The sequence below is a fragment of the Phaethon lepturus genome, unplaced genomic scaffold, assembly GCF_000687285.1.
Source record: "Phaethon lepturus isolate BGI_N335 unplaced genomic scaffold, ASM68728v1 scaffold14237, whole genome shotgun sequence".
Taxonomy (NCBI): domain Eukaryota; kingdom Metazoa; phylum Chordata; class Aves; order Phaethontiformes; family Phaethontidae; genus Phaethon; species Phaethon lepturus.
The window spans coordinates 1-9,720 of record NW_010551241.1 but is presented as its reverse complement, the minus strand read 5'-3'; positions in this window follow the sequence as shown (position 1 = coordinate 9,720).

Sequence of the window (9,720 nt, the reverse complement as noted above, 5' to 3'; positions counted from 1 at the left end):
AAAGAGTCCTTTAAGAAACCTTTTAATTGAAAATTTTCTTTGCTCACTACATTACAGTAAAATCCAGGGTTTGCTCAGGTTGAAAGGTAAAAAAGTTGAAAATATATAAAGGAAAAAAAAATATTGTGAGCTAAACTGGAGACATAGATGTACATGTGTCAAATTCTTTTAGTTTTGTGACAACACCTGGACTCCAAAGGTACACTCACATTCAGTGGCACTTCTTAAAGAGAGTCTGAAGTTAATATTAACTTTCTTCTCGGAATTCTGAAGAGTTGTGTGATGGTTTTGTCTGGGATAGAGTTAATTTTCTACAAAGTAGCTAGTATGGGGCTATGTTTTGGATTTGTGCTGAAATCAGTGTTGATAACAGAGATATTTGCATTATTGCCGAGCAGTGCTTACACAGAGCCAAGGCCTTTTCTGCTCCTCACCCCACCCCACCAGCAAGGAGGCTGGGGGTGCACAAGAGGCTGGGAGGGGACACAGCTGAGACAGCTGACCCCAACTGCCCAAAGGGTTATTCCATACCATATGACATCAAGTTCAGCATATAAAGCTGGGGAAAGAAGAAGGAAGAAGGGGGCATTCAGAGTGATAGTGTTCGTCTCCCCAAATAACCATTTCACATGATGGAGCCCGGCTTCCCTGGAGATGGCCGGTGGGGAGCAGTGAATTAATTCCTTGTTTTGCTTTGCTTGTGTGCACGGCTTTTGCTTTATTTATTAAACTGTTTTTATCTCAACCCACAAGTTTACTCTTCCTATTTTCTCCCCCATCCCATGGGGGTGGGAGTGAGCGAGTGGCTGTGTGGGGCTTAGTTGCTGGCTGGGGTTAAACCACAACAAGGTGGTAGAGGAAAGTCTGTGTTTATGCTTGGTTTCTCCACTTCCCATCCCATCCCTTCCTCTCACTGCTTTCCAAATCCAAAGGTATACCTCTCCGTGGCCCAAAAGAAAGGACTAACGATGTTATAGAAATGGCTCAAACATGTCAACAGCAGTTTTACTGACTGAGAGTCATGGTCTAAAATCTTCACCAATTTACAAGTAACTGTAGAGAGTTGTGAGGACAATGTAAATTGTTTTTTGAAACTGAAAAATGCAAAATAATGTATTTTATAAATTGCATCGCTGTATTCAGATTGACTATTCATATTGTGCTAGATTTTGTAATCTTGTAAGAATGAACATGCATTCCCCAGGTAGCTCATCAGTCCCTTAAAAGCTAGAGAGATGATTCATGTCAAAATTATGGAGTTGATTCATTGCAAACCTACTCTAAGTAGACAGGACTGACCTTGATAGTTGCATCTGGACTCTTGCAAATCTTCTTCTAATTTTCCACTATTTTGTCTCCCAGTGTCTTGAAAAATTGCCACAAAAAACCCCACAAACCCCTAAGCATCCCCCAAAACACTACACATGCAAATCTTACTATTCTGATTGGGCTGTGGCTCAGATATTAAACCAGTAAGTGTTTCAGAACAGGTAAACAGTGCAGCAAAGAAAACCCTACAGACATCTTGATCGCAGCTGCTGTGTAAGTCAGTCTGTAACACTGGAAGGATTCCCCACAACTAAATATCAGAGAATACATTCCATACTTATGACATACAAATTTGAAGCCTATTTCATTCCCTGAACATAAAAAGAGATTAGAAACATTCATGAATATATGGAGAACTAAATTTTGGAACTAGAATGAAGGAGGAAAAAATAGGCATAAGGCATAAGGGAATTTTGCAGTGGATATTCTTTTTTTCCTCTAAGTGATCTGCATGCATAAATGAAATTTCATTTACCTCTTCATTTATATTCATCATATAAAAAATAGGACCGCCAAGAAGCAAAAAAAAAGCTTTGGTAGAATGTGACATATATATTACTTGTAATTTGATTGATCATAGTAATCATTTTTTTTATCAAAAAACTTTTAGAGTTATTCTTGCTTTTCATACTATATTAAAAATCATGGGGCATGAAATGAACTTCAAGCTTGCAAAATGAAAAACACTGAAGGACTGAAAACATTTTTCCTTATGTTTAACAGACAGTTGCAGTGCTTATGCGTTACAGTAGCCTTTAATTACCTCATCATATGCCACCTTGTACCGGGACATTTAACTAGGTTTCTGCTTTAGATTTCAAATATTCCAGAAACTTTGGAATTTCTATGAATTGTCACTTGCTTGCTCTCTTTCCTTCAAGTATTTTTCTTTATAATTTTTTCTCCCTAACAATTATTTGCAGATTCTGTTGTATTTATTAATTACTTTTTGCTCTGGCTTTAATTTTTCTTCAGTCCAAATTTCAGCTTTTAGTTGCTTCTGAAAGCTTCTCGGGCCTTCTGGAGCTAACAGCTTCATTTAACTACTTTCTGAAAGGGAGGTTGTTGATTAAAAAGGGCCTGCAACTTCTGTCTTTTCTGATTGCTGATTAGGAAAGAACCCGTTTAGGTCAGTAGGCCTTCAACTAGTAGGCACTTTGGCAATTCGAGAGCCATCTGGGGTGTGAAGAGCATGCTGGAATGTCGCCAGGTAGGATGGGATTGCACAATATTGCCAGGTTTGGGCCTCAGCATGTGACAGATAAATTACCTGGAGTGCATCAAACGTCCCTGAGCGCAAAGGATACCCTTACGCAGGTTAGGGCTGCGGGGAGCACTTGGTGCTTCTCCCCGGGGTGGTCTCACAATGGGAGGTGTGCTTTGTCAGCAGTACTTAGGGACTGGTTAAGGGAGCGGTAGGAGGAAGCGTGTGAGACTGTAGCTTCAAGGGTGACAAGTGGGTGATGGACAGGGTCTTCACAGAGCCCCTGGAGCAGCATGAGCATCAGCTGCAGGATTTAACAAAGGCGAGCGAGAGGCTACTTGTGGATGAGTGGTGGATGGAGACACCCTGTGTGGAGGAGGCTAGCAGCTTGTGACTCCAGGCAGCAGGAGAAAGGTTCCTTCTTTGCCCTGAGACCTGAACTTGCAGTGTTGATCAAAGGCAAGGAAGGGGAATGAACTCTACCAAGGAGGAGCACAGAGGCAGCTGGACCAGAGGTGAGCACTAGCTCTGGAGTGGCAAGGGACAGGGGCTATAGACTCCTTTTGGGTGGTGGTGGCAGTGTCCATCTCCTACAGGCTTACTGGCACAGGTGACTTGTTGCCTGCCAGAGGCCCAGGTAACTTATTCTTTAGAAGAAAAGAGGATTTCCACCTTTCCAAAGGTGTTCTACCACCTTTGGTAGCTAAGTGGTTTACTCTTTTCATTTTGCTCTAATGCATTAATCTCACTCAGCAGTTATAACCCACTGTAGCTTATTTATCGGAGTCATCAACAGAAAATAATATCTCCCTCAAGGACTAGGGATTTGAAGGCTAGGGAGAAATAGAAATTATGTGATTTTCCTAGGAAAAATAAATTAGCCCGTGTTCCTCATGATAAAGAAAAATAGTTGATTTAAGGCCAGATGACGCTTGAAGATCTCAAGCTTTAAAATACTACCCAGTGATTTTTATCAGGTACATCTGCTGCTACTAGAATACGTCTTTAAAAATATGTTCAGTGTCAATTTATGACAACTGTCTTTCTGTTGAAGTTCAGATATATGTGCATAATCTTTATAATTCTCTAGGACTGTTCTTTATGATACCAAAAAAAAAAAAAAAGGTATTTTGGTTAGTCTTGCTTGAAAGGTGGTACTTCTTTTGCTTCCACTCAGAAATGACCCAAATGATTCCTGCCTGGGCCCATGCAGTAAAGTGGTAGCATGTGCTATAGTCATGTCATGAGATGTTTCATAATTTTGGGTCTATCTAGTGTTGATATTCACATGCTCCTAATTAAAAAACATGAAAGAGATGTTCTGGTGATAACAAAGAAACAGTGATAGTCACTGGTCAGATAGTAAAAAGACATATTAAATAGGTTATAACATGTCTGATCAAATGATCTTGATGTATAAGACACTTATCCTGAATCTGAGGTTGTAAGCTATATAATGCTGGCATACCATGTAGGTTACAGCATGCAGCAACTTGAACCCTAGTGTTCCTAATAAACTAAAATAAGATTTTCAGAAATAAAAGTGCAAGAAATTGCACAGCAGAGCATGCCAAATAAAATTTGGAAACATTCACAACAGGTGGGCAGGTTGTTCTTCTAAAGTTACTTGATAGGCCTGCCTTGAAGATGGAATTTATTTTTCCTGTAACTCCCATCCCCTCTCCCACCAAAAAAAACCAAAACACATTTTTCCTCAGTATGAACAGAAGGTTAAAGTATTTCAAGAGCAGAAAATGCTGAAAAAATAATACAAAAATACCCTTAAGTTTCTACTGTATTCTTCAGCTTGCCTGAAGTACCCTGATGATTGCTTCCTGATTCATTAGGCAGCTGTGTTGTCTGCATCAGCACCAGTCATGAGTCAGCTGGTGTGGGACTGCTCGTGGCTTAAAAGCAGCTCTTTGGAGCTCTTTCAGGTTGTGCAGGGATAAGCAGCCCAAGAAGCCAACGTCAGGGAACGCCGATAACCAACCTAATTAAGAGTTGACCTCTTAAGCACATTAGTAGCTGAACACCCAATAGATGGGGCAGCCTGGGAGCCCACCCATGGGCAACAGAACAGCCCAGGCAATGAGGTATGCAGAGGAGGAGCAATCATTTCGTCAGGCCACATGCTTGTTTATTGACAAATCTTTCTACAGAGTTTAGGCTTGAGATACTGAGGTAAGTTTGATGTTCTGAAATTCTCAAGCTTTTCTCAGAAGGGTAGATTCTAGACTACCATGTCATCCTGAACATCCTTTCTGTTGTGAATGTCTGTCTTGACTTCAGATCAGAACAGCTCAAGCCAGTTTTAGTGTTTTGTTTTGTTGGGTGGTTTTTCCTGCTGATGGAGCATGTTAAAATGGCTCAGCGCAGTGTCTAACAACCACCAGGGCTTGCACAAGGAAAGTGCCAAGAGTGCACAACATGCAGCTGCAAGTGGGGTAAGGCTGAAACCACTACTTAGGCTCTCTTGGGAACTTCTTGCCATTACAGCACTGTTCAAGAAGGCTAACATGCAAACATGTTAGAGGGCTTTCTGCTTGTGATTGGCTCCCCAAAATCAGTCAGAGCTTCAGGATGAACCTCTCTGCCAGTCTTCCTTGCAGTCAGTATAGCACCACACCAAAAGGGTTTTCCATCTCTAACATTGTTTTATTAGAATAGCAACTAAACCAAAGTAGGTTCTGAAATACAGAAAATTGAGTTTTTGCTGTGTGAGGACTAATAAAAATACAGATCATGAATGCGAATTTGCCCGATGCTCACTGTGTCCTAATAGGGTGAGACATTAGCTTCAGACCTGACATGTCTCAGCTTGCAATCTCAGCTGCTTTTCTGGGTTGCAGCAACTTCTGCAAAGCTCCTCTGGTCTCTAGGAGAACCTCTCTCCTGCAGCCCTGAGACACTGCTGTTCTTCCTGATCAGGCCCCTGCATCCTCATCTCATGCTACATCTTTCATGTGCTACACCTCTTGAACTATCCCCTCCTGACTTCCTTGCAGCCTGATGGTCTCCTGTGGATCCCATGGAGAGCACCATCTTCCTCTCCTTCCAGAAGATGCCCCATGACCCCATCCATGTGTGGCAGCTAGAACATGGAGTACCAGGGAGCTTTCCTATCCAGCCAAAACCCATCCATACAATGCAGTATATAACATATACAGTTACGTGAATAGGCAAATAAAAGAAAATGCTTCCATCCTGCTAGAGACTGGCCTTTGAGAGAAAAAGATAACTTTGAAAAAGGCAGTTACTGAAGTGCTGATGTAAAGGAAGCATTGAGTGTTTGGATGTAGCTGCATGTTGACATGTGACAGCCTGCTGAAGCCATATTTTTGGCAAATGTACAGGAGGCGGTGACTCCATGAGTTTTTCGGTTGGTCAAATAACTTGCTTCTCCTGAAATGAAGAAGTCCTGTTTCCACCTCATTCTCCCATCTCTGGTTTGTAGCTCTATGGTCCTGCTCTCTTTCTCCTGGGCTGTTATGCCAACTCCTGCACTGTCTCATGAGCCACTTAGATCACTACAGTAGAAAAATGTAAAACTATTTTCTGGCTTAATTTCTTGCTATGTGAGTTTGTGAGGTAAATCAACTGGAGAGGGAATCCTGCCAGTTTCTGCGCCAGGGCAAAGTAAATGGTGGAGGAAGCCTGTTAGAAGTAAGGAGGGAGAGAGCAGTGCTTCCCACCCATCTTCCAGCAGAAAGTCAGCATCTGGCTCAGTTAAGTGGGGGACCAGAGTCTAAGGTGCAAATGATTCCCATGGTCAATACACTAGGGGACAGAAGAAGGAAGATAAGGAATTTTAAGAATAAAAAAATTCTCTGTAAGAGAAAGGAGAAAGTTACCAAACAAATCACTGTGGTTAAAAAAAACAAACCTGCTAAAGGGTCAAGAATAGATGCTAATAACAAATAAACATGGAGGATAAAGTTCTAAGATTACTATGTACATTTATCACAGTAAGGTTCCCCAACAGTCTGCCTGAAGGGTGGATTATTTTCTCTGGACAGCTTGGCAACCTTGAATAAATTGATTTCAGTTGCACTGGATTAAATAATTTAGAATGATCATATATGAGCACTGTTCTATGGTTAGCAGTCCTGCACAGAAGAAATGGAAAGTTAGCAGTAAGTGGCTAAGTGCATGACATGATGTGGATTGATAAGTTAATAAATATCAGTTAATAAATCTCCATCTTCAGGTTTCTGGAGTCAGTATTATGCTGTTATTTAGAGTTGAGTATTAATAAATATCTTACATAATATGAACAGATAAACACTTAAATAATTTTTTTGAAAGGCTACTGTATGATGTAGGGTTTATCACTGGCAAAGGCAAAATTCAATATTTCATAATACCAGTTTTATAATAACATTAATGCATTTAGTGCTTCCTTAATGACATCCATTCCCAAGCATGAATATAGGCGCTGAATACCTGGAGTAGTGATACAGAACAATGCTGACATGTGCTCATCACAATGCACTCATTTAAAGTGCTTCTATATTCAAAGATGATACTACCACGTAAATAGAGCATACTAAGCCCAGCTCGGTTCTGGATATGATTTAGTTTGCTGTGAATGATTGCCAAGGCAGACTATACCGCCCATCCTGATTTTAACCTGCCCTAATTCCCTTTATGAGTTTATTATTTAGTGCTGGTTTAGTGCTCAGAGAGACCCAAACAGGAAGCGTCTGGGCGTTCTCTGTTCATGAAGTGGGTGGGATGGAGTTCTTCAGAGAAAACAAAATATGATCCACCTACAGATCATGTTCGGCCAGCTCCCCAATTTCCTCTAAGTAGAACAGAGGCTTTTTTTGCCTTAGTTACTGGAATGATCTACTAGTCAACAGCAGAATCCCAGTCTCCAGACAGAACATCCTTCTGCATTTTTGATGGCAGCATAGGATGGGAAATATCTACTTTTCTATTTTTTTGTTGTAAAAAGAAAAAAGCTTATTTAACTCTTTGAAGAAAGTAAAATAATAATAACAATTAAAAAATAAGTTCTTGCAAGAACAATTCTGCAAGGTCACTGAACGGAGGAAGCATTGACTGGTAGAGGGTTAGAGCTTCCACTAAAACAACATTCCTGCATGCTTTATTTTCTATTGCTTTTCTGAAAGAAAAGAGTGAGCACTGGAAACTGCATGCTAAGTTTCAAGGCTTAAATAGATAACAGAAGCTACATTTGTTGAGCCAGATTACTGAAGCTTGTCTAGAACTCATAGATGCTCCAGATAGGATTTAAAATTGTTCTTCTCACCAGAGGTGTAGCTACTGTAGTGCTATCATCTGTTTACCCCTCGGACACAGAAGCTGGAAAACACAATCCATCTGTTTCCCCTGTGAGGCATAATCAAGTCCAAATTCTTTCCTTTAGTTTTGAAAACAAGAAGTTTAGTATGGTGATAATTTACACTGAAATGGGGGTCCAAAATATTTTTTAAGGCAGTATAGAGTCCCCAAAAAATGATGGATTCTCTTCTTTCCCAGAATGGTGTGACGTGAGGTAGTTGTTCCATGGTACCTGAAATGTATCTCACCTCATGTGGCCATGGGCTCCCTTGCCCTGCTAATCCTTCTTCTCACCCAGAGTGGTTCCCAAATACTGTTCACTGATAACGTTTTTTTGTTGGGTTAAGTTTTGGTCATTTTTAACTCTGTGAGCTGATAGTGGAGCAAGATTAACACCAGCACCAAAGCAATCTAGTCAGAATGCTGTTGATTTGTTCGATTTTGAGTAATTTTGGAATTTTCATTTAGATTAATTCAGATTTTAGATGTTAATAACTAGAGTTCTAGAAGAACCTCATATTACCATAAATCAACATTGAAGTTGATAACACTAGGATGTAGTTTTAAAACATTTTAATAAGTTTATTAATTTTTACTTATATTATAGTACTAGCATAAACTATATATCTTAAGAGTGCCCAAATCTATTTCACCATTGACACCATTTTAAAATACTTGTGCTTTCTTCAGCTTAAAGTAAAATATTTTTACTGGTACTTCCAGTAGTTTTCTGACATTCATGCACTACAGTATTGTTACATTATTCAAACTGCAGAATATTGTTTAAATCTACACCCTTGCTGTTGTTTAAATGGCAACATATTTAACACAAACAACACAAATGTGCATTACTTCAATTATTTTAATGTCAATTTCTACATATGTTTCTTTTTCTAAACAGAAACTTCAGCTGAAATTACCAGTTATAGTTTCTTTCCGAAATGAAGGGTTGATTCAAAGTAGAAAGTTTTTCTTAATTTGGCAGGATTTAAATTGTGGCAAAATCCTTTACAGCAGGATTTACAGTCCATTTCTTCTGCAAAGACTGTAAGTGGAACTGAATGTTTGAGATGAAGGCGTTGTTGGGACATTGTGTTATTTTATTTCTGGCTAATTTATTTTATCACAAAGCTTATTATTTGAATTAAGGCCAAACATATCAAGTGTGATTGACAAACATGAGACAGGGAAATGCATGCTACTGAGCTTCAGACTGAAGGCCTGAATGTACAAAGCCTGTCCTTATTCCCATTTTTTAAAGTGATTTTCTACAAGGATCTAGCATACATTTGCTTTCACTGTTTCTTTGTATTTCCCTAGTTTTCATTCCTTTGTAAATGAAAGCATAACAGATGCCTTCTAGAAGCTACCTTCAGTATAGTGATGTTAATTGGAGCTATATAGAATTGAGCCATGATAAACCCTTCTGAAAGTTTAAAAAATAAAAACCTTTAATGGAAATGAGTGCTGGACTGACCGAAGGAGCTGAACAAAGAAGTCAACAAGCGCACCTCAGCTTGTTTCTCAAAACCCTTATCACTTCAGTTTTACAAAATTCTGCTTTTTATGCAGAAGTCAAAACCTGATCAATATTTTTTGTGTGCGGAAACCTGTCTAAAAGTGGAAAAGGCTAGCTGGAGCTCTGCTCTTCAGAGATTTTTTTGAGGGCGAGAAGGGAACCGGGACATGCAGTGGGTAGGTGTGTGAAGGATTTCTCTTGGCTCGCAGAATTGGGCCACGCACGTGATGACACACACAAACCGCCCACCCCCCCAAAACCCAAGAAAACCTCCAAAACAGCACGATTAGGGGAAATAAGAAATTGGAGGCTTTCCCCAAAGCAGCCTTCAAGCCCCGCAGCGCCATGGGGCAACGAA